Source organism: Ursus maritimus, unplaced genomic scaffold, assembly GCF_017311325.1.
Source record: "Ursus maritimus isolate PB19 unplaced genomic scaffold, ASM1731132v1 scaffold_3, whole genome shotgun sequence".
Taxonomy (NCBI): domain Eukaryota; kingdom Metazoa; phylum Chordata; class Mammalia; order Carnivora; family Ursidae; genus Ursus; species Ursus maritimus.
Window position 1 is genome coordinate 4707430 of NW_024425563.1, and position 22086 is coordinate 4729515.

General features: G+C 52.2%; 1 long non-coding RNA gene across 3 annotated transcripts in view; it reads right to left on the minus strand.

Annotated features, from left to right (window-relative positions):
- The window catches only part of LOC121105775, a 366257-nt gene extending 344790 nt beyond the window's left edge, over positions 1-21467 (minus strand). The window contains exon 1 of one of the 3 annotated variants that reach the window (XR_005838435.1): positions 21236-21461. This is a non-coding gene — a long non-coding RNA (uncharacterized LOC121105775). Of the gene's footprint in view, positions 1-21235 lie in introns of all 3 variants that reach the window. The other 2 variants (XR_005838433.1, XR_005838434.1) reach the window with 2 other exon arrangements.
- Between the last annotated feature and the right edge of the window lie 619 nt (positions 21468-22086).

Consider the following 22086-nt stretch of genomic DNA (forward strand, 5'->3'; position numbering starts at 1 on the left):
ACAGAACTAATCAACCTGCAATGAAATCAGTAGGGCGGCCTGACTGGCGTCCTTACAAAGGGCGGAATGTGGACACAGAGACAGACGTGCACACGAGACATGAAGACACGTGTTCATGTGAGGGTGAAGTGGCCATCCACACGCCACGGAGAGAGGCCCTCCGAGGAACCAGCCCGGCCAATGCCTTGATCTCAGACTTCAGCCTGCAGAGCCGTGAGACGAACCACCCAGTCCATGGCAGGCTCTTATGGCAACCCTAGCAAACATACACTGGCATATAGTAGGGCCTCAGTAAAATGTGAAGACTGAATAAATAACCGCGCTACTTGGAAAACCCCCAAAATGAACAGAGGCCCACAGACTTCTGTCATCCTTTCTCCTTCCTCCAGGAACAAATCAGAGCTGACCAGTGTTCTTAAGCAAGGTGCACCCAAAAGCCAAGCATGTTCCTGGAAGGCAGGCCCCACAACACCAGCTTATCTCCTGATGACTGTCCCTTTGCAGGGAAGCCCCGTGTGTTCTTTCTGATAAGCACAGATTAGAGAGAAAGAAACCCGGAACTGGACTTCTCAGGGATGGACAATTTCTGCCCTGAGAAAAGTAGTGGGGGGGGGGGGCAGAAAGGCCTGACAACAACACAGAGATGGGAAAACTCCTATTTGCTATTGCTGGCAGGTGGCTGGGCTTCTGTCTGCCCACAGCCTGCGAGAAAACCCTCTGTGCACGCTTCCTGCATCTCCGTCCGCCCCCCGACCCCGGGGTACAGTGCTGCTCAGATAACTGTGGGTCCCCGCCTGGAGGCCGCCGGAGAAGCAGAGCGAGCCAGAAACTACCTGAGTGTTGCCCTTGACAGAGCATCAAGGGCATTCCAAACCCCTTAACCAGTTTCTGCAATCTCGTTCTCATTGTGATGAAAGGAAGCCAAGGTATGATACAGTCCAGAGAGCAGAGGCAGCCCCAAATACAGCACACCCTGGGACCAGTGGCACCTGACCAATGCACACCCCTATAATCGATAGCTTCACAGGCCAGCACGAGAGTCCGCGGACACCGTGCAGAGCCCTGTGACACACACCCAGGGGTGTGGGCATTGAGGAAGAGAGAAATCTCTCTTCAAAGGAGATGGGATCCCGTTTTTATCTCCAAATCGGCAGAGGGGGAGATCTGGGATGCCCAGCTGCCAGCGGACACCTCATCCCCCCCCCGCCCCCCGTTCATGCTCTGCGCTCACGATAATGGCCTTTCTTATATAAAAATACACTCACGTTCCTCCAATGTGACAGATGCTCCCGTGGTCTCCCCTGGCTACAGAGTGGAATCCCAACCCCTGAGCACGGCACGCAGGGCTCCACGTGTCCAGCCTGGTCTCCCCACTCCCCCTCGCGCCGAGCCATTCCCAGTCTCACCTCCCTTTGCACCGTCTCTGTGACGTTGCCTCTTCACACAAGGCCATCTGGGAGACTCCTACATCCTTAAACGTCCCTGAAGTTTCAAGTCAGCGTGACCCCTGAGTGACCCTTCCATGCCCGAGGATGTTCCGCCCGCACCCCGTTCTTTGGACCACACACCTCCACACCAGGGGCCACGTGGCCGTCACCAGATCACAGATCTGTGTCCTTCATGAAATCTTGAGCTGTTGTGTCAGGGTAACTCCTGGGAAGCCAACTCCTAGACAGTGAGTAGCACATGGGCGTTCCTTGGGATTCACACGTGGGGAAGGCCAGGGAGGGAAGGAGGGCATTAAGCCAGGGGAGAAGTTGGGCTGGGCTGGGCTGTGATCTGAACAGAGACCTCAGCCGACCCTGGGTGAGGGTCTGAAGCAGGGACAAATGGCTGGAGGGGGAGCAAAGGGGAGAAACCGGGGCCAGGAACTGGGCGTGGCCTGGGGCGCTCTCCGCAGGGATTCCTGCGGGGGCTTCAGCCAAGAGCTGCCTGTCAGGGTGAGTCCTTCACGACTGGGGGGCTGGAGGTGGCACGGCCCTGAGCGCACATCCCCACATCCACCTGTTACTAGTCACAGTAGCTTTAAAAATGGCCTCTCACAAAGACACATGTGTTACCTTGAATTAAATATCCTACAAGTAAGGGATCTCCTCATCTCTCCTTATCTTTAGGAAAATAGAACTTTCCTCTGCCACGCCAGGTGCCCTGTGGCTGGCAATGAGCTCTGCAGACCTCTTATCTCCAAATGCCGAGCGCAAGGAGCACAGGGTCTCCGCGGCCCCCGCAGCCCCTGGCTCTGAAGAACATTCCAATTTCTCCAGATCTCCGAGGGTAAGACCACACCACCCACGGGCACAAATGAAGCAGTGCAGAATATATTTCCAGAGCCACGGCTCTGTGCCCACGATGTGTGCATGACAGACAAATCCCAAGAACACATCCCACCGACTTTGCTGGTTTTCCTACTGAAACCTGGTGCGGGCTGTATGTTCTTTGAGACAGCTTCCGTTAGATCTGCTGGTCAAGATCGGACTCCGGCGAAGGCGACAGGATGGAGACAGGAGGGAGTGGAGGGCACACTTGGTCATCAGACCCTGCAGAGCGTGAATGTGCAGACACTGAGCTTGCAAAGCCATAAAGGCCTCTGTCAGGTAAGGAGCTGATGGACAGGGCTGCTGACGGATGGGGGGAGGGGGGAGCCTGGCACAGTCAATATTCGACGCTCTCTCTGTCCGTCTGTCCGATGTTCCACCTGCCACGCTTGGTGTCCAGCACAGTGTGACTCTCACATGGCCCGAAACCAGTCTCCTGGGAGCCCGCAGCCATTGCCTCTCCGACCTCTGTTCTTGTGGGACACAGGGGTGCGTGTGTGCACGCAGGTGAGCCCGGGGCCGTACGGAGAAAAGAGAAACACAGCCAAGAGGGCGCACGACCACGAAGCGCCACAGTTCAGCCCTTGCCAGGCAATCCTACACCCGTCAGACCCTTCCTCCACAGCCTGGAACAGCCAGGCTGCCACAAGACACTCCCAGGTGTCCCACCTGCCTCCCCTCCTCCTAGGGGAACCTCAGCGAGGGGAGGTTCTGGAGGTAGCAGCAAAGATCTCCATCACCACACGCCCAGCAGTGTGAACGGTCACTGCAGCAGCCCCCACACACACCAGACTGCCCCATGGTGTCACCTCTCCGTCCCCATCCCAACACTCACCAACAACCAGAAGACGCTGGGGACATTTTTTAAAAAACATTACCACCCACGAAAACCTACAGCACAGACGACTTTCAAGTAACCCTTGTCATTACAAACCAACACAGCAAATTCCCAGGGTTCAGGGTGTCAATAAACAAGATAGTGCCTTAAGTAACGTTTCTAGAGGACTCATTAGACCTGCTTATTCATTCACCAACACCTTCTGAGAGCCGTGGTAACTAAAGGCTTTCTTCAACTGGCACGGACTCTTCACACCTTCGTCAGCCATGAATCCTGATCACACTTCCTCCTCAGCACGGGGAACCGTCCCCATGCACACTGACTGCAGGGCTGAGCTGGTTTCTGCCTTCTCTATATCCAGGGTCATCGCCTCAGCTGGACAGCAGCCTTCGCTTCCCCTCTGATGTGCTAAGAGGCTGACGACTGGGCGGCCTGTCAGGTGTGCATGAGAAATCAGGGTCTGAGAGGGAGCTCTGGGACGTGCGGCAGCCTGCCAGTCCTCTTGGGTTCAGGGCCCACTTCCCAGGCATATCCCACCCAGCTGAAGCCCCAGGTCTAGGAGCGGCAGAGAGGAGCAGGGGCCCTGGACCCTTTGCTCTTGCCTCTGGGTTCTTGTTCCCAAAGAACTGAGAGGGTCTTAGGGCCACATTCGCTCTGGAGGAAAACAGTTTGCTCTGCCGCCTAAAGCCCGTTCAGTTCATTACCACTCCATGCAACAATAAGACTTTAAAGTAAAGGTAACTTCAGATCGCAACTCACAACTGACCCCGGCTGGTAGTGGGTGCGGCGCTCTCCACTGTCACCTGCTCTGCACCTTGGCGCCAGCCCGGAGCCTGGATGCGCACCGGCCAAGCAGGCAGTCGGTGGTGTGTGGCGCCCTCTGGCGTCCTCCTCTGGGATAGGCGGCTTGCAAATCACCAAGAGCCAGACCCACCGTGATCACTGACCCACCACGAACCCTGCAAGACAGGTGTCGCTCGCCTCCTGGAACCGGAACCAAAGGAGTGGGAGAACAAAGGGAGGAAGGAGAGTGGAGGGCTCATGCCCAGCGTTGGCCCATCCCAGCCCCTTCGCATCCCTGCTGCCTTTTCCTCTCCCTGCAACCCTGACAGCTCCACATACGTCCTGATTGGGAGACCAGGACACTGAGGGTCAGAGAGGTGAAAAAACATACTGAGGTTCACACAATAAATAGGACCCAGGATTAAAACCTAGGGCTCTAGATTCTCAGGTCAGGGCTTATAAACACGATTATGAGCTAACGAAAGGAGAAGGGCAAATGGGAGGTGTTAGGGGTTGACCCAAGAGGAGATTCAGTGGTTTGGAGAGCAGGGCATGCACTGGACCTTGCAGGGTGCTCACTAGTAAAAGGAAAGGAACACACCACCTCCTAAGCAAGTATTAGATGATGTCGTGTACAAGGAAGGCATTCCGTTCTGCGGAGTTGCTGTTCATATGTCTGTCTTCACTCGTGAAATAGATGGTTTTATTGTTTAATCATAAGCCAAAGATTAACCTACACAATGAATCAGTAATTCATACAATTCCATAACCCCTTACACACACACCACACACATCTCTTCCAAAAATGACCCAAACCACCAGAGTATGGTTGCCAGATTTAGCAAATAAAAACACAGCGCATCCAGGTGTATTTGAATTTCAGATAAACAATGAATAATTTTTTAGCATAAGTATATCCCATGTAATGCTTGGAATGTGCCATTAATATTGCATGAGACACACTTATGCTAAAAATATTATGCATTATTTATGAGAAATTTCCGCTTAACTGGACGTCCTGTATTTTATCCGGCAGCCCTACTTGAAAGTTGTGGTGTGCGGGGTATGTGAGGAACAGAGATGGGGCTCCCAGAAGGTGGGAGGTGTGCAGAAAGACAGGTAAGGGGAAACATCAAGGAACACAAGCCTCGGGGCCAGCCCAGTTCACAAGGGAGACAGCTACACGGACAAATGAGGTTATGCATCATGCCAGGAAACCTAGTGCTACGGTGCCCCTTCTGAACAACAGTCTTTTGTATCTGACCACTGTAGATTCAGTGGAGGTGGGAAGAAATGACTTTTCTATTAATAAATATTTCATACCTCTTCATAGTCAAAATAAGACATTCATTAAGTGCCCTGAATGTAATATAATATTTTACCCTATTTGGAATTGATGGTAATGAATCTTTTATGGATCTTCTTCTGCATAAATGGGGCTAAAAATGTACACTTTGTTCGTTATGTCAGACATGGGGAAACTGGTACTGTGTTGCTGGGTTATTCAAATATTGTCTAAATACATATTACAGATCAGTGCCTCAGGCAGCTTCCTGGCAAACCCATCCCTGAATCCAGATGTGAACAGTATCTCATTCCAGAGAGTGTTGCTTATGTCTTTGCTGGGGCAAGATGTTGAAGAACATAAATATGGCGGACGGCTGGCGCTGGCTTCCAGTGTCTTCACTGACTTGTCTCCACCCGGTTTCCTTTCCATCACCATCCCTAACTTAAAAGTAAGTGAGTTTCCAACTTTCACGCATGGAAGAATATAAGCCTATCTCCCATTCACCCACAAAATCATCAAAACACCGAGATACGAGTCCTCCCACCAATATTGGAGATGAGGGCCAGAATTATTTGAATAGTGAAAAAAACACAACAGAAATAAACAAATGTTAATCCTTGAGGCTTTTCAGATACAAAAAATAAAATCAACATTGTTTATTAAGTACATGCCAGCCAGCAAGTACCTAGTTCACACCTTAGTTTCCAAGTCTAAACACAGGGCATGACAATAGTAATTCGCGGAGTTTTGGGGGAGAATTAGAAGAATTGGTTTGCGGAAAGCGTTTAGAACCATGCCTGGCATTGTACGCTCTTATGACCAGCCAGGGTCATTACCAACAGTTCACATGTGCCAGAGGGCATCCAGGGGAAGATATCAGTTCGAAGGTTAAGCAAAGTTCTGGTCTCTCCCCTCTCTTGCAAGCTGGCTAGGCAGAGGCCAAGAACCTTCCACCTCCAAGATCGCTGGTCGGTTCAGGGAAAAAGGTCATGGGACGTTTTTACGAAGTGGCCAAGCGTTTAGAACAGCAGATCACGGGCTGCTGTGGCCAAAGTCAGTGTGCCACCATTTTGGTTTGGTCTGGCAGGTGCCAACCTTTCGGATGATTTCAAACATGAATACTGTATTCGTTTGCTAGGGCTGTTAACAAACTTAAGCTGAGCAGCTTAAGGACAGCAATTTACCGTCTCACAGTTCGGCAAATGAAGTCTGAGATCCGGGTATGAACGGGCCTTCGGAGGGCTGGGGGTGGAGGGCCGGCTAATCCACAGTGTTCCTGGGGGTGTGGAAGCGTCACCCGCCTCCGTCCTCGCTTGGCGTCCCCCTTTGTGTGTGTCATGCCCCAGCTCCCTTCTTATAAGGACACGGTCATGGTGGAGCCGAGCCACCTTGCTTCAGCATGACCTCCCCTACTAGCTGTCTGCTAATTACGTGTGGACCTTATTTCCAAGTAAAGTCACCTCAGGTATTACAGACCTCCACACATGAATCTGGGGGACACGACTGAGCCCCTAACAAATGCCTTTACACGGCATGCTTCTCAGCTCACCACACCCTCTCTGCCCAGATCCCCGGCCCTCACACCGACCCCACAGACGTTGGCATTTGCAACCCCTGCTGTGCACACGGGGGTGGGGTCCCTGTGGCTTCTGCACACAGCGGGCCTGGTGTATCCAAATCCTCCTCGTCCACTGACTTGCTGCTCGACGATGCGCTGCCCAGCCTCTGTCTCGTCATCTACAAAACGAGAATAAGGATGCTAGGCCCTGGGTGGCTCAGAGGACTATACAATCAAACCCCCGCAACTCGGCTAGCTCAGTGCCTGGCACACAGCGAACGTTCAGTAGATGCAGGCCTGTCCTCCGCTTGCAAAATCCTCAGATGGCAGAAGGCTGTGCAGAGAGAGCCATCAGAGTCAGGACGAGGCGTCCAGCAGCTGACGTAGGACTGGCGCGGAAGAGGAAGGCCTCGGAGGACGTCAGGAAGCTGGAGGCCACAGTCAGTTACCAATGTTTAGATGGCATGCTTGAACAAATTGAGATTAAGAGGGAAATTTTTATAAGTCTAGGCTTTAGGTACAAAAAACGCAGTCACTAGCAGCACACAATCCAAAACGGTCCGCATCTGTGAAGCACGATGCATCTAAGGCCCCCTGCTCACTTTGTCCAGCTCCTGGAACTGCCCCCGTGTCCAGGCTCCTGAGTCCTTTGTCACCTGTACAAGCTGGGGCGGCCCCAAAGATCACCAGCCGCCATCCAAGAGGCTGGCATGTTCAGGAGCATCCGGTCGGTGCAGAGCCACCGCCCCCTGCTGCCCCGTCAGCACCGGCCACAGGTGGGATGGGTGGGACAGGTGAGGGCCGAGGGGACAGGGATCCAGCTCGCTCACTGCAATTGCCTTTCTCTGCATGCTCTCTAAGATCTTTCAGAGATGACTGGTTGGGTTCAAAAAGCAAGCCAGCCAACTCCCCCGGTGCCGGAGATGCGTGGACCCGGGCCTGCCGATTTACATTTGCTTCAGACTTCGCTTCAGACGTACGGGGAATCCCGTTATCTGCCTTTGGCAGTAAGCTATTCTTGCAAGGTCTTCATTACTTCCTAATTGTCGGGATTTATTTGCTTCATTTTTCTTGTTAGGAAACATTTTAAAAATTAATCTCCAATCTTGGGCTGCTGTTAATTTAAAAGCTCCTCCTCATTTATTAATGGCATCATTTGTCATAGCAATCATCCCCCACAACCGCCGCAGCCCCCCACACAGCAGCGCGCGTGAGCGCACCCACGTCCCGTTGAGTCAAAGTCCTTCCTCTGCTGTCTCCCCTTTCTGGTTAAAAACCCAATTTTCCATGCACCCAGTGACCGCTGTCTCTGTCGCATCTGGGTGACTGGACAGGTTGCTCGAGGGACATAGCATGACGTACATCACCTCATGTACATGGTGAACCCAGGCCGCCCTAGCTCCGAGCTCATGGGTGCCCAAGACCCACTCCCACCGCCCCACTATGACACCACCCAGCCCCCGTGAACGCAGCTTACCAAGTCCAGTAAGCGGTGGAGGTCCTGGGAATGCGTGAAGCCATTCCTGCCTCAGCCCCTTCCCCAGCTCCGCCCACAGTGAGCAACCAGCTGGGTGCGTGCCAAGAAATGCTCCGTATTTCGGCATCAGAAAACCACAAATGTTCGTTGAAAAATTAATTAGAAGGTACTTAACATGAGAACAATCACTGGTTTTATCAGCCAACAACCACAAAGAGAATCCCCTAAAATTAGAACAGCACATTTTTCTCTCCAGTGCCAACTCTGAACAACTGCATTCATGGACTCTTCCAGAAGATTCTGAGGGTGCATTTGGGGTCGGGAGGAAAGAGCATGGCAGCAGTTACCCAGAACCCCCCGGTCTGGAGAGAGAGGGATGGTAGTTCAGGTGCGTCTGGGCTCTGCAGAGAACAGACTGAATAGGACACAGACGTGTATGAAGAGTTGTAGGACCTGGAAAGTGTGAAACTGGGAGGGTGGACCGGCAGTCTGAAAACTCAGGTAAAAGTCGGTGTTGCAGTTTTGAATCTGAAATACGCAGGGCAGGATGCAGGCTGGAAGCGTAGGCAGGAGCTGCTACTCCAGCCTTGAGGCAGGATTTCTTCTTAAGGAACCCTTAGTCTTTGCTCTTAATTAAAGCCGGCAGCTGATATGGGGAACCTGGTGGCTCAGTTGGTTGAGCGTCCAACGCTAGGTTTCAGCTCAGGTCGTGATCTCGGGGTCATGGGAACAAGCCCCGTGTCAGGCTCTACACTGGGCAGGGAGTCTGCTTGAGATTCTCTCTCTCCCTCTCCCTCTGCCCCTCCCCACACCCCACTCTCACATGCGTGCTCTAAAAAAAAAAAAAAGCCACCAGCTGATTAGATGAGGCCCACCCACATTAGGAAGGGTCATCTCCTTCACTTAGATTGTACAGATCTATAAATACAGAGAACAAACTGGCGGTTGCGGGAGGGGAGAGGCGGGGGGTGGGGGAGGGGAGCAGGAGGTACAGGCTCCCAGTTACAGAATGAAGGAGTCACGGGAATAGAAGGTTCAGCATAGAGAATAGAGTCAATGGTAATGTGACAGCATCGTACGGTGAGACGGGAATTACGCATGTGGCGAGCACAGCCTGGCGCTTAGAGACGTCAAATCACTGTGTTGTACGCCTGAAACGGACGTCACATTATGCATCAACTATACTCAAATGTTAACATTTTTAAAATAAATGAACAGGGGCGCCTGGGTGGCGCAGTCGTTAAGTATCTACCTTCGGCTCAGGGCGTGATCCCGGCGTTATGGGTTCGAGCCCCGCATCAGGCTCCTCTGCTAGGAGCCTGCTTCTTCCTCTCCCACTGCTTGTGTTCCCTCCCTCACTGGCTGTCTCTATCTCTGGTAAATAAATAAATAAAATCTTTTAAAAAATAAAAATAAAAAATAAATAAATAAAATAAACGCACAAATAAATAACTATAAAAACCAAAGTCAACTTATACCACACCTGCTAATCACACCTACTGAACACCTTCAAGGTAACATCTAGACTCGTGCGTGACCAAAGAACTGAGCGCCATCGCTTTAAATCCCCCTGCCTCTTCCCGGTTTTAGAAAGTGCCCCCTCCTCTAGCCTATACCCCCCAATACCATCCGCACCCTTGAAGCGAGGCACTGGCCACGCATCGAGCGGGTTCCCCACAGGACCGCTTCCTAACAGAACGTGGCATTTCAAAGCTCCTGCTTGATCACAGACTCTAGAAGCCGCGAGGAACTTTGTGATCAACCGCGAAGTTCCCTGAGCACCCAAGCATCTAGTGAGCATCTGGTCTGCTCCCCTGCTTCCTGCGGGGTTCCCCCCACACGCCATCTCTGAAGTCCTAGAGTCTCCTCCCTGGCGCCTGAGAGAAGGAAGAGAGAGAGGGGTTTAAAGAAAAAGTGGAGTTAATATCCAATATGCACTAATAGTTTAATAAGCTGAAATAAATTGATTTTCCATTAAAAGCCAAGAGCCGACAGTCAGACTAAATAGGCCTTCGCTTGCTTATGGCCTGTACTCGTGGTAATGTATGGACGCAGTAAGACTTAATTGGTTTTGTTGAGACTGCACAGAAGAAAAAAATCACAGAACCCAATTGCTACCACTAATTAGAATTTCAGAAAGCGCCATTGCGGAAACAGATTACCCACTCCCTCGGTCATTTTCCAATCTTCTTGATCCAATTTATGCACCCGGCCTCCCCAGTTCCTCCCCAGCGCACCCCTCCGCCAGGCCCAGACAATGAAGTCACCCTGGCGGACAGCCGCAGACTCTCAGCCCCAACTGACCGACACGGGGCAGCCGGTAGGTGAACATCTCCGTTTGCTTAGCTTTGTGGCTCTAACTTATGAAAACTTCCTTAAGTCTCTTGCTCCAGGGGCGCCTGGGGGGCTCAGGTCATGATTCCAGGGTCCTGGGACTGAGCCCCACGTTGGGGTCCCTGCTCAGGAGGGAGCCTGTTCTCCCTCTCTCTGCTGCTCTCCCTGCTTGTGCGCGCTCACTCTCTCAAATAAATAAAGTCTCTTCCCCCACAGAGACCTCCCCCAGCCACGGAGCCCACACAACCGCATGCTGTGCTGACCCTTGGAGCCCCTGACTCCTGGCATCATTAGGGACGTCTCGTGGATGTCTTGTCCCTGAATCAAGATCACAGCTGTTTAGAATGGTAGCCAGATGTCCCATTCTTCTGGCCAACGAATGCTCCAAGAATGGTGCTCCTTTACACAGACATCGGCCACATTTAAGCACCATCATAGCAACAGTGATTTTGCAGAGGGCAGGCGTTATCCTCGCTGGTTCTCCAACATCCCTGCAAGGTAAGCTCCTGGATTCTCGTGCTGTCAACAAGGGGGACCAAGCACCAGGCCTTCAGTTACACAGATCACGAATGTCCACACGGGGCTTGCCTTGGCTTCAACCTGCAGAATCCAAACTCTCTTCCACATGAAGCCATAAGGATCTGATTCCCTTCCAGCTCTGAGTGGGCCGGGGAGGGGTCAGCATGAAACCCCCACGTGGCAGAACCACAAGAGACCAGAAGTGGACCAAGTGTGCCCCTGGCTTCCTCGGCCCCTCAGTTCACGCACCTCACGCCCTCCTGCCCCACGCTCCCTACCCTCCTAGAGAAAGGACATTTCTCATTTCTCACTTCAGTCTACAGTCTCAAGCTAATTGCTTCAACAGAACATCTGCACTTTAAGTGAGTTGTTTCTAATTGTAAAATTTAAAACTTTGATCTGTTAGACATTCATTCAGAAGTAGGTAGTATGGACACCTTAAGTGTACCCAGTGTTGTATGGCAATTAGACCCAATAAAGCTCGGGGAAACAAACAAACAAAAAATAACTAGTCGACCTGGGGGGTGCCGGTGTGTGAGGGTCAGAATGGTGGGGCACCTCCTCGGGTTCCTCCTTACCCCCAGCCCTCTCCTGGTGCACAGGGCCCCACACATTCCTCCCTCACTCTTCCCCAGGCTGGAAAGCAACTCAGCCCTGAAGACACTACCAGCCAGCTCACCCCCTCTGCTCCTTGAATCAACCACCTTGGATCAGGCCGGCCGAAGGAAGCACCCACGCCGTCCCTCCCCACCCTGCAACAGTTCAGCCTTCTTCCCATCGGCTCCCATGAGAACTTCTCAACCATGAAACCAACAGCCTTTCCAAGTCTAACCAGGGATCTGGCTTTGCTAGAATTATCAAAGCATGTGAGAGTCAGGCTCTCTCTTCCTTCCTCTGCCACTCTACTCTTCTAGGCCCGTTTCCCAAACTTGACTATGCACACAAATCACCTGGGAGCCTGTTAAGTGCAGAGTCAGATTCCGTAGGTCTGGGGCAGGACCTGAGAGGCCACACTGCTCACAAATTCCTGGGACACGTCGATGCCTCCAGTCCAAGGAGCGCCCTGGGGGTGGCAAGGATCCAGTCTTCCCTGGACAATCATGTGAAGGGCCAACTCTTTTATTCCAGCCTCACAACCAAGAGCTTTTGGAAAATTGGATCTTTTGATCTCTTTTCCTTTTCATTTTTCAAGATCCTTATGCTGCTGGAACCAGTGGAGAATTTAAAAGCTGGAGCGCATACAGGAATGATATTCCCCTAGTTAGTGCACAGCTGGGTCAGTCGGAACAGGTGTTGTCCACCGGCACTGAAGATGCTGGTGAGGGGCCCTGAACACCAGCCTCCAGCATGGACTTGCACGCTAACGGGCTGGCTCGTGTCCCACAAGAAGCTAGGTTGAAGTCCCAACCGCTGGTCCCTAAGAATGGGACTTCGTTTGGAAATGGGGTCTTTGCTGATGAAATTCAGATGTAAGTTAAGACAAGGTCCTACTGGAGTAGGGTGAGCCCCTAACCCAGTATGACAAGGGTCCTTACAAGAAGAGGAGAGACACGTGCAGGAGAACATGCAAACAGACACACAGAGGGAAGACGACAGGACAGTGGGGACGCAGCCACCAGCCTGGGGACCCCAAGGAGCGCCAGCCCGCACCAGAAGCACTGGGTGTGGCCGGGCTGACACCTGATTTCAAACCTCCTGCCTCCAGAGCGGGGAGAGAAACCACTCCTGCTGTTCAAAGCCCCCCAGATGTGGCAGGTTGTTACAGTAGTCCTGGCAAACTAACACAGGGGCTTGATTTTATTCCATTGTGTTTGCCTTAAATAGTAGTCGGAGGGAAAGGGGGTAAGGAAGGGGACTGAAACTGTGAGGTTAAGAGACAGAAAAATAAAATAAGATTAAATCAGAGAAGGAGACAAACCATGAGAGACTCAACTCTAGGAAACAAACTGAGGGTTGCTGGAGGGGAGGTGGGGCAAGATGGGGTAACAGGGTGATGGGCACTAAGGAGGGCAAGTGATGTGATGAGCACTGGGTGTTATATGCAACTGATGAATCACTGAATTCTACATCTGAAACTAACGGTGTACTATGTTAATTGATCATAAATTAAAAGAGTAATCTTAGGGACCATCCTAGAATTCTGCCTACTACAGAAAGGATAAAAAGCTATAGTAAACGTTCAAAGAAAGAAAAAGAAAAAGAAAAGAAACTATGAGGTTGGAATGAAGGATTCCTCTGGGTATTTCTATGGTCTCATTCCTACTCTCAGTGGGCCGAATCAGGCAGAATTGGCTGTGTTCACAGGCAGTTAAAAGCCATCCGTGAGCGTCATCCAGGTAAGCGTTCTATTTCCTTATGATCAAAGAAAAGAGCCCTGGAAACTGTCAGTGCACCCGGAGGCTGAGCGGAGGGACTCCTGGGGAATGGAGTTGAATGTCAGTGCCCCTGAGACGGCAGGGCGGGGCGGCCCCGAAGCCTGCGGGCCAGGAATGAGGCTCAGCACGTTGTCCTTGGAGTCCCCAGCCCACCCTCTTTACAAAGAAATCTATAAAAATTGATCCTTCAACTCAGCTGTAGCCAGAGACTGCTCATTACTGCCCAACACCCACTCCCCTATTCCTGAATAATAAATCACTGATTCTTAGTGAGACCCATGGCCACCTTGCAGTCCGTTGTTGCCATGTGACCAAGTTCTAGAAAGTGTCACATGGTGTTTCCAGGAAGTATCCTGAGAAGGGAGAAGCCATGCTCTTTCTGTCACTTCCTTCACCAGCTGGCCAGAATGCAAATGCGTCAGCTGGAGCTCCAGCCACCACTTTGGGCTAGGAGAATGGGGGCCTCAATCTAGGGCTGGAAGGTCAGAACATTGCAGGGAACAGGGGCCCTGAGGTCTTCACGGAAACCGTGATGGTAGCCATGGACAGCTACATGAAAAAAACAAAAAACAAAAAAAATATATATGTATTAAAGCTACTATTGATATAGTTTTCTGTCAGGGGCAGTCTAAATAAGTAGATTCTTTTATTTGCAAATAAAAATTCCACTCTTACATCAGCCCAATAAATATGTGGAGGGAAAAAATTTAGGCCGATTAACCTCCTCTATTCCTGGGAAGCTTGTTTGTAAATAATTAGATTCATGAAATGGGAATATTTTCTAACTTGCCTGACAGGAATCATTACTCACCCTCAAGGAGAGGTTACAGAGTTTCTAGAATAAGAACCGCTTAAATGATTTCTTTTTGGCTTTTTTCCGCTCTAATCCTTGGATTCGTCTTACGCTTCAATCGAACAGTAAACGTGAGCCTCTGTCTTCAGCTGACGTGGGTTCTCTCTGTTCCTGGTTCATAGTCACACGGTAACATTTTGATTTCTAAAATTGTTCAAAGAATCTGATCCTACAAAAAATACAATTTAACTAAAGCTGGAACTAGCATTTATCTGTGCGTCCCTCCCGACAATGGGGACAGCTGGGCCAGCTACTTCCTCCCCCACAATCTTTCTCTTGTTCTTCCGGTTCTCTTGTCCCCACACAAAGGATTCCGGCGGGCCCTGTGTTCAGCCCCCGTCTGCATGCGCTGCTCCCGGGGAGGAGCCCACGTGCTTCTCACCGCTGCAGAGACAGAGGTCAGACGCACCCATACGGGACAGTAAGCAACATACTGAGCATCAGACTGGTGACAAATGGAGGTGAAAAAAGGAGCAAGGGTCTGAGGAGGCCCGAAGCAAACTGGGCATTTCAACTGCGTCCCTCAAAGGCAGCAGAATGAGCCACCTGTCCAGAAGGCACCACGTCCCAGGAGAACCACCTCCCAGGACACGCCACCTACCGAGGGCACCCCCTACCCAGGAAGGCACCCCCTACTCACAGGGCATCATCTACCCAGAGGGCAGATGGAGGAAGCTTCTCCTGACACACTTCATGACCCAGGCTGACACTGAAGCCTCAGCTCCAGGCCACAGCCAAATATTTTTGGCAACAACAGAGATACACAGAGGTGGAAAATTTTATCCCCCAGAATAGCAGGGAGCTTTTCCCCGCAAGGGAAAGAAAGTGTGGGCTTGGATGGGACTGCCTTGAAAGCATCAACAGCTTCTCTTGCAAGAATCGGGACAGGTATTTCTTAAAATTCCCTTCCAACCTAACTCTGTTGAATTACCTCACTGTGTTTTCAGTATATTCTCTCTGTCGCCAACCAACACGCTCGCCAGTGGAGAGTTAGGACAATCAGTTCTGAAGGACAACCTCAACGTGGGCCAACGCACGGCAGCCCAAGTCCAACATTCATTAGTAGAAGGCTCTTCGGGGATAAAAAGACAACCTTGTAAAAGTAAAAGGTACATAAGTGTTGTCTGAATTGATCAATGCTTATACAAACTCTTGCCTGAACTCTGTGGCCACAGTTGTTGAAATCCTGTCCTTGCTTTGTGTTATGAAGACAAGTTCCCTTTGTAAACGATAGCTAGAGTCCATAACCACTGCGCACACTGCCAGTACAATGTCTGCATGCTCACTCTCACAGATTTTTACATTCTGCACTTTCTGACTCGTGTCATACAACCACAGGTTCAATCGATTGGTACTTGACCAAAAGGAAAATGAAACTGAGTGGAGAAATTGAGTGGGTCCATTGCTGGCAGTGGCCTTGTGCCCAACGCTGTCTCTGTCCCATGGTTCAAAGCCATCAGCTGGTCCGTAAACTGCACAGTCTGCCCTCCCCTTTAATCTCCATCCTGGCTGAGAATTATGATTCTAACAGACACTTAACTCTAGAGAACACACTGCTGGTGACCAGAGGGGAGGTGGGTGGGCAGACGGGGGAAAGAGGGGATGGGGACTAAGAGTGCACTTGCTGTGAGAGCACCGGGTGTTATAAGGATGTACTGAGTCACTATATTGTACACCCGAAACTAATAACACTGCCTGTTAACTAACTGGAATTAACTTATGATTCTAGGGGTGCCTGGGGGGCTCAGTCGGTTAGGTGTCTGCCTTGGGCTCAGGTCATGATCCCAGGGTCCTGGGGATAGAGTCCCGCGTCGGCTCCTGCTCGGTGCAAAGTCTGCTTCTCCCTCTCTCTTTCTCTCTCTCTTTCTCTCTGTCTCTCAGATAAATAAATAAACCTTTAATAAGTAAAGATTATGATTCTAGAGCACAGGGACTATGTACCATACATCTCTCCAGGGGCCACAGGAATTTGTACATCAGGAACGAACGTATTAAAATATGTTTTAATAAATGAATGAGTGATTCCAGAAAGAAGAACCCTGCAGGTGATCATCGTTCTCACCTGACAAAGAAGAAAGCTGTAACATGCCCCACGGCCCGCTCAGCACCAAAAGTGAATCATGACAGAAGTCCAATCATGGCTCAGGGCTGACATTAAACGTGAGCCCAACTAGGGGCAAAATGAAAGCCAAGATGTGTGTGGAAAGTCAAGACCCCACTTTTTGCCAGTTATATTTACATGCAGGGGCTGCTCACAGAGGCAACAGCTTGATTTAATTTAAAGAACCAAAGTAGGTCCCCAGTTTCCACCGTGACCAACGTCCAGAGCACGACTGCTCCCTTGACCTTGCAGGACGGCTCCGCAGCCCATCCCCACAGAGGGTGCCGGCATCCGTCCGTCCGCACACCTGTGCTGCTGGGCTCCTCCCTAGGGGCTCCCCCACCGGGCCCTCCCAAGCAGCCCAGCAGGCCCGGGACCCGCTTCCCCAGCTGCGGCCCAGCACGCCCACCCCGCGCACCCCTCACTACCAGCCCGAGGCTCACCCGCTGGTGCTCAGCGACTCGCCCACCTTGTTCCAGAAGTTCGTGAAATCAGACACTCCAAGGGACAAACGTTATGAGGGGGCAGGAGGAGCAGATAAATGCTTCATCCTTACCCACCCAGGGGCTGATTCTGGGACAGGGCCGAATAGATTCCTGGAAATTCTTGGAATTTTGACCCAATAGTTTAGTCAATAGTGTTTGTGGGGCTTGGGGGGTCCCCCCGACCACCCTCAGTTCTGATGATTCACTGGAAGGACTCCTAGAACTCACTGCAATCTGTTGTGTTCATGGCTATGGTTCACAACGGCGAACAGACACAGCCTCACGTCGGCCCAGGGAGGAGGCTCCCAGGCAGGGTCGAGCGTGTTCCAAGGTGTCCACTCCCAGGGCGGCTGTGGACGGCACTACCTTCTCCTGGCATCCACGTGGGGCAATGCACGCAGAGTTCTGCCAACCAGGGAAGCTCACCCAAACCCAGGTGCCCCAAATCCTCGGGCTCAGGGATGCGTACCCATGACCTTCCATCAGGCACCGACCTTCAGTGTCCAGCCACTCTGGAGGTCAAGCTGGTCCTGTGTGACCCAAGGCCCCCACCCCAAATCCCACCGTCAGCACACACCATCTGGGGTGGCCCAAGGCCCCAAGTGAACAAAGACATTGTCCCAGGCAGGACACTCCAGCGGCTCAGAGATGAGGGCAGGGGGAGGACCGCTCTCTGGGGACGACAGCAACACAGGAAGTGACACAGTGTGCTAAGCGCGGTGGTGCAGGTGGGCAGCAGGGCACTGCCCTGGACTTGAGGTCACCTGAGCGATGTCCAGAGCACGGGGAAAAGCACGAGGCGCGCAGGCAGCCCCATAGCTGCTCTAATTTATTATTCAAGTGTAAAGTGTAATGGATCCACTTAAGAAATTAAAACATGTTTTTCAGCACCTAATTGTTTCTCTTCTCCTCTGTTTTACCAGAAGACTCATGAATCAATAAATACCACGGCCCAGACACCCCGAGGCATATGCATCCACGAGCTGTCGGTCTCATGCCTGCTCCTCTGAGGGGACACGGCACGTTCGATAATGGGTATCCTTAAGAACTGAAGGAAACCAGGACGCTAAAGCAAAGTCACCTACATCTGCGGAGGGATTCACGTTCCGTGGTGGCCCCTGTCGAGGTGACAGGTCCGGGCCGCTGGCACCAAGGTGATGTCTTCAGTCCTTCCTGCATGCCTCTGCATCCTGGGAGCTCACTGGGACTTGGCATCTTTGTTTCTGGGGAATTCTGGCGTTAAGTGACGCCGGCCAGGGCTGGATCGTAGACGAATGGCCAAGCGACCACACAGGACTCCACGCTCAGGCTGAACCATCAGCTCTCACTGTCTTGAAATTCTGAGTAGTTTCCATACAAGGGGCCCTGTGACCAGTCAAGAGTTGCCAAGGGGCTTGGCGAAGAGGCTCTGCCTTCGCAGATGGACGGGGGGCCAGGGGGGGTTCCCCTGGGGGAGCAGAGGCATGAGGAGGCAGGCCCACCGCTGTCAGCCTGCATGCTAAAGTGAATGCATGGATGTGGCCTGCACTGAGCCGTCCGTGTCTGTGGCTTCAGAGAGGCAGGACAAACGGTCTGCACCCTTCAGGGAGACCCGTGGAGGAGGAGGAAGCAAGTGTGCCCTGAACCCAGACACCCACCCCTTACTCAGACATGCGCACCCCAGTTCCCCATGCCTATCGATGACCCTGCAGCCCAGGGCGCTCTGGCTGCATTCCTAACAGCTGGTCATCATAGGGTCATGGCACCCCATGTATTCCCACCCACATGAGGTGTGCCTCAGGGCCCTCCTTCTACAGGACTGGGTAACACGTGACCACTTGCCCAGCTGTGGCTTCAGCCCACCCAAGGAGCACGTGGGCCACCATCAGTTCCAAGAAACCCAAACGGCAAGTGTGGTTGGTACTGACCACATGAGTTCACGGATCTTGCCGTGGGTTGAACTGCCTTCCCTAAAATTTATATGTGGAAGTCCTAACCCCCAGTACCACCGAATGTGACCTCTTTGGAAAAGGGGCCATTGTAGTTGTGACTAATGAGGCTAAGATGAGGTCACACTGGAGCAGGGTGGCCTTAATCCAGTGGGACTCGTGTCCTCATAAAAAGGGGAGTGTGGACGCTGACAGGTGCAGGGGAAGGCCGTGAGGGACTGGAGTTCTGGAGCGACAAGCCCAGGGACCACCAAGAACACGTCCTTCCCTGGCACCTGCCAGCGAGCCCAGCTGCACCTGAATCTCGGGCCTCTGGCCCCAGACTGAGAGACGATGCATTTCCGTTATGCCGCCCTGTTCGTGCTCCTGTGTTCCGGCCGTGCGAGGAAACTAACCCAGGTCCATCACAATCTCCAGGGAGAGCCACGGGATGGCCCTCGTCATGTCCATTCCAACAGGACCCGAGGCCCAAGGAAGTGAAGTGGTTCCCCGAGACCACGCTGAATGCCAGGAGCAGAGGGGGGAACACCAGAACTCGGGCACCCCATCTTCTTGGAGGCCCTGTCACCATCTCGTGAGGCCGCAGTTGGGAACCCAAATTCTTTTCAGGAAAGGTGTGTTATATAGTAGAAATGCCTCAAATGTTTCATTTAAATAAAGTAACAACCACATCACAGCAGGAACTCAGGACTGGCACAGCCAACTTCTGTGTTCTGAGTAATGAAGAACGTGGACTGGACCAACCACCCACACATTTTTCAACATTTCATTTTTCCAATTCAGAGACTATGTATATGAGCAGACAACAGCCAGACTGTATGCGACAACAGAACTCCGACCCGCAGCCCACAGTGACCAGCCTGGGAAGCCGCCCGCCAGCCCACAGCGGCCAGTCTGGGAAGCCACCCCGCAGCCCGCAGCCCCAGTTGGCCAGGACCTGATGATTAAGGGCCAGCTGCCCTAGCTTCCCCCGCCTCCAACTTCGGGCCAATGGGGAAAGCCAAATCCACTCCCGTGACCGGTCCTGTAGGATCCTGCTTCCGGTTAGCCGCCCCGGCAACCCCGCGCCCACGACCCTGGCAGGGCTCACCTGAACCCCTTTTCCACCGTGAGGTTGTCCCTCCGCCGTGCCTGCCTCTGCGTCCCCACCGAGCACACGCGATGGCGGCTGACCCCCCAACAGCCATGATCGTTCTCATTTGGCTCTTCATTTATTTCCACACCACAAAGCTTTGCTTTCTTTATCACAAATTATTTCTCCCAGATCCAAAAGGAAAGCAGTTTTCATTTTAAATTTTCGTCTCCATTCTCCAGAAGAGATGCTGCCGTGACATAAAAAGGCCAGAGGGCAGGTGGCCCAGAATCAGAGTTCTCCCTGGCTGACTGAGAGCCCCCATAACTGAGAACGGACCCCAACCTCCGAAGTTAGAAATGAAGAAGACATGGAATGTAAATGATGTTTACAAACTCTGCCCTAATCACAAATCTGAAGCCCACTAAAACGACCAAAAGGAACAGAAATTATTTTCCTCTTTAAAATGTTCCCCAGAGCACACAACTTAATGGAGAGAAAACTGGGGGTTCTCACTTCTCACTCGGGAACAAAAGATGAGTCAGCACACCACCACGTCATTCTTATTATTATCCTACTGGGGGGGGATGTCCAGAAAGCAGGCGTCACAGTGATTACCACCCGGTTAACACTGCAGGAATCACGGGCACCTCTAAACCCCTTCCCTTCGGGGCACTTTGTGTACATTTGAAATAGAAGTCCAATAAATAAACATTACGTCCCTAAGGGACAAGTGTCTGTCTGTGTGCAGTCTGAAGAGAGGAAGACCGAACGTGGGCGCTGTCTTCGAGGAATATGAACGTCAGAAATGATAAACTGCAAAAAGAAACGCGACACAGCCCATCTTGTTCATCTCTGGGCAAGGCACCAAAACACCGTCTGCAACTTAAACGTTCCTTCCTTACCACCAGTGACCATCAGAACCACAATTATGACGTCTCTTCACAAGAAAAGTCACGTTCCGAAGGAAAAAACTCTTTAGAACCCTCAGCTTCTCCCTCACCCAACAGTCTACCGAGGCCAGGAGCACAGGCGGCTCCGCCACCGGCAGCCCCCTCTGGAGGCGGCGCTTCCAGGGCGACCCCATAGAGACGGGTCCCCAGACGGCAGCCTCCGGAGCCTGGGCCGAGAGCCGGCACCGGTCTGGCGGGAGGCGGCACCCACGCGGGCCTGCAGACCGCTCCACGGGCTCCTGCGCAGGACGCCGTGCCTCCCAGCCACTCGAAGCTCCCGTCCACTTGAGGACACACGTCCCACTTCCACACGAGGCTTCTGGAACACGTTTGGCCCCGGAACTTGTTTCTCCTACCTCAGCTGTATCAAGCACCCTCAGAAGCCGTCCCTTCGTATCCACCATGGCTCCCCGCCAGCAGGACTGCGTGTACCTCACTGGTCTCGTCCACGGGCTCGCGGGTGCGACGCCCGTGTGCCCAGCAAGCCTCACACCACCCCACGCGCCAACCTCAAGGGGACGAGGCCGTCGGGAGGGTAGGCGGCGGCGAACGCCTGGGCTAACGGCCAGTACTTCGTCGTCCCACAAGCCCATCTCTGATACGGGGCTGAGAACGCCACGCCCACTTCCTGCTCCGCTCAGACCGGCCTCGAGCACCGCCTCTGGGTAGGGACTGCATAGCGAGAATTCCGGTGCTCACAGCCCAAGGCTTTCCAGAGCAATCCAGCGTTAATGGTGGAGTTGACGATCAAAGAAGAAAACTGTAAACTCAAAAATGTATATCCTTTTGTGTGAATGTATCAGTGATTTTTATCTCCCTCTTTTTTTCTTTTTTTTTTTTTGGAAAAGCAAAGAACAAAACCCCGAAAACCTGTCCTAGGTTGTGGTTGTTAAGCCCTATCCTGATCAACACTGTTATTCCATATCCCGTTTCCTAAGGTGTCACTGAGAGATCAGGCACCCACTCTCACCACGTCATGAATAGAACGACTTCTCGGGGCGCAGACACCACAAACTCATCACACACATCACCGAGTGCAGTCTGGTGACCACACTACGCTACAGAGCGCACTCCCACCTGGAAACCACACGGTTTATAAAGTCTCCAAGCACGTGCTGTCGGCCCTTCAAAAGTTACTCTGTCGTCCAAATAAATCAGTCAGAGAAAGACAAATACCACGTAATTTCACTCATATGCGGAATTTAAG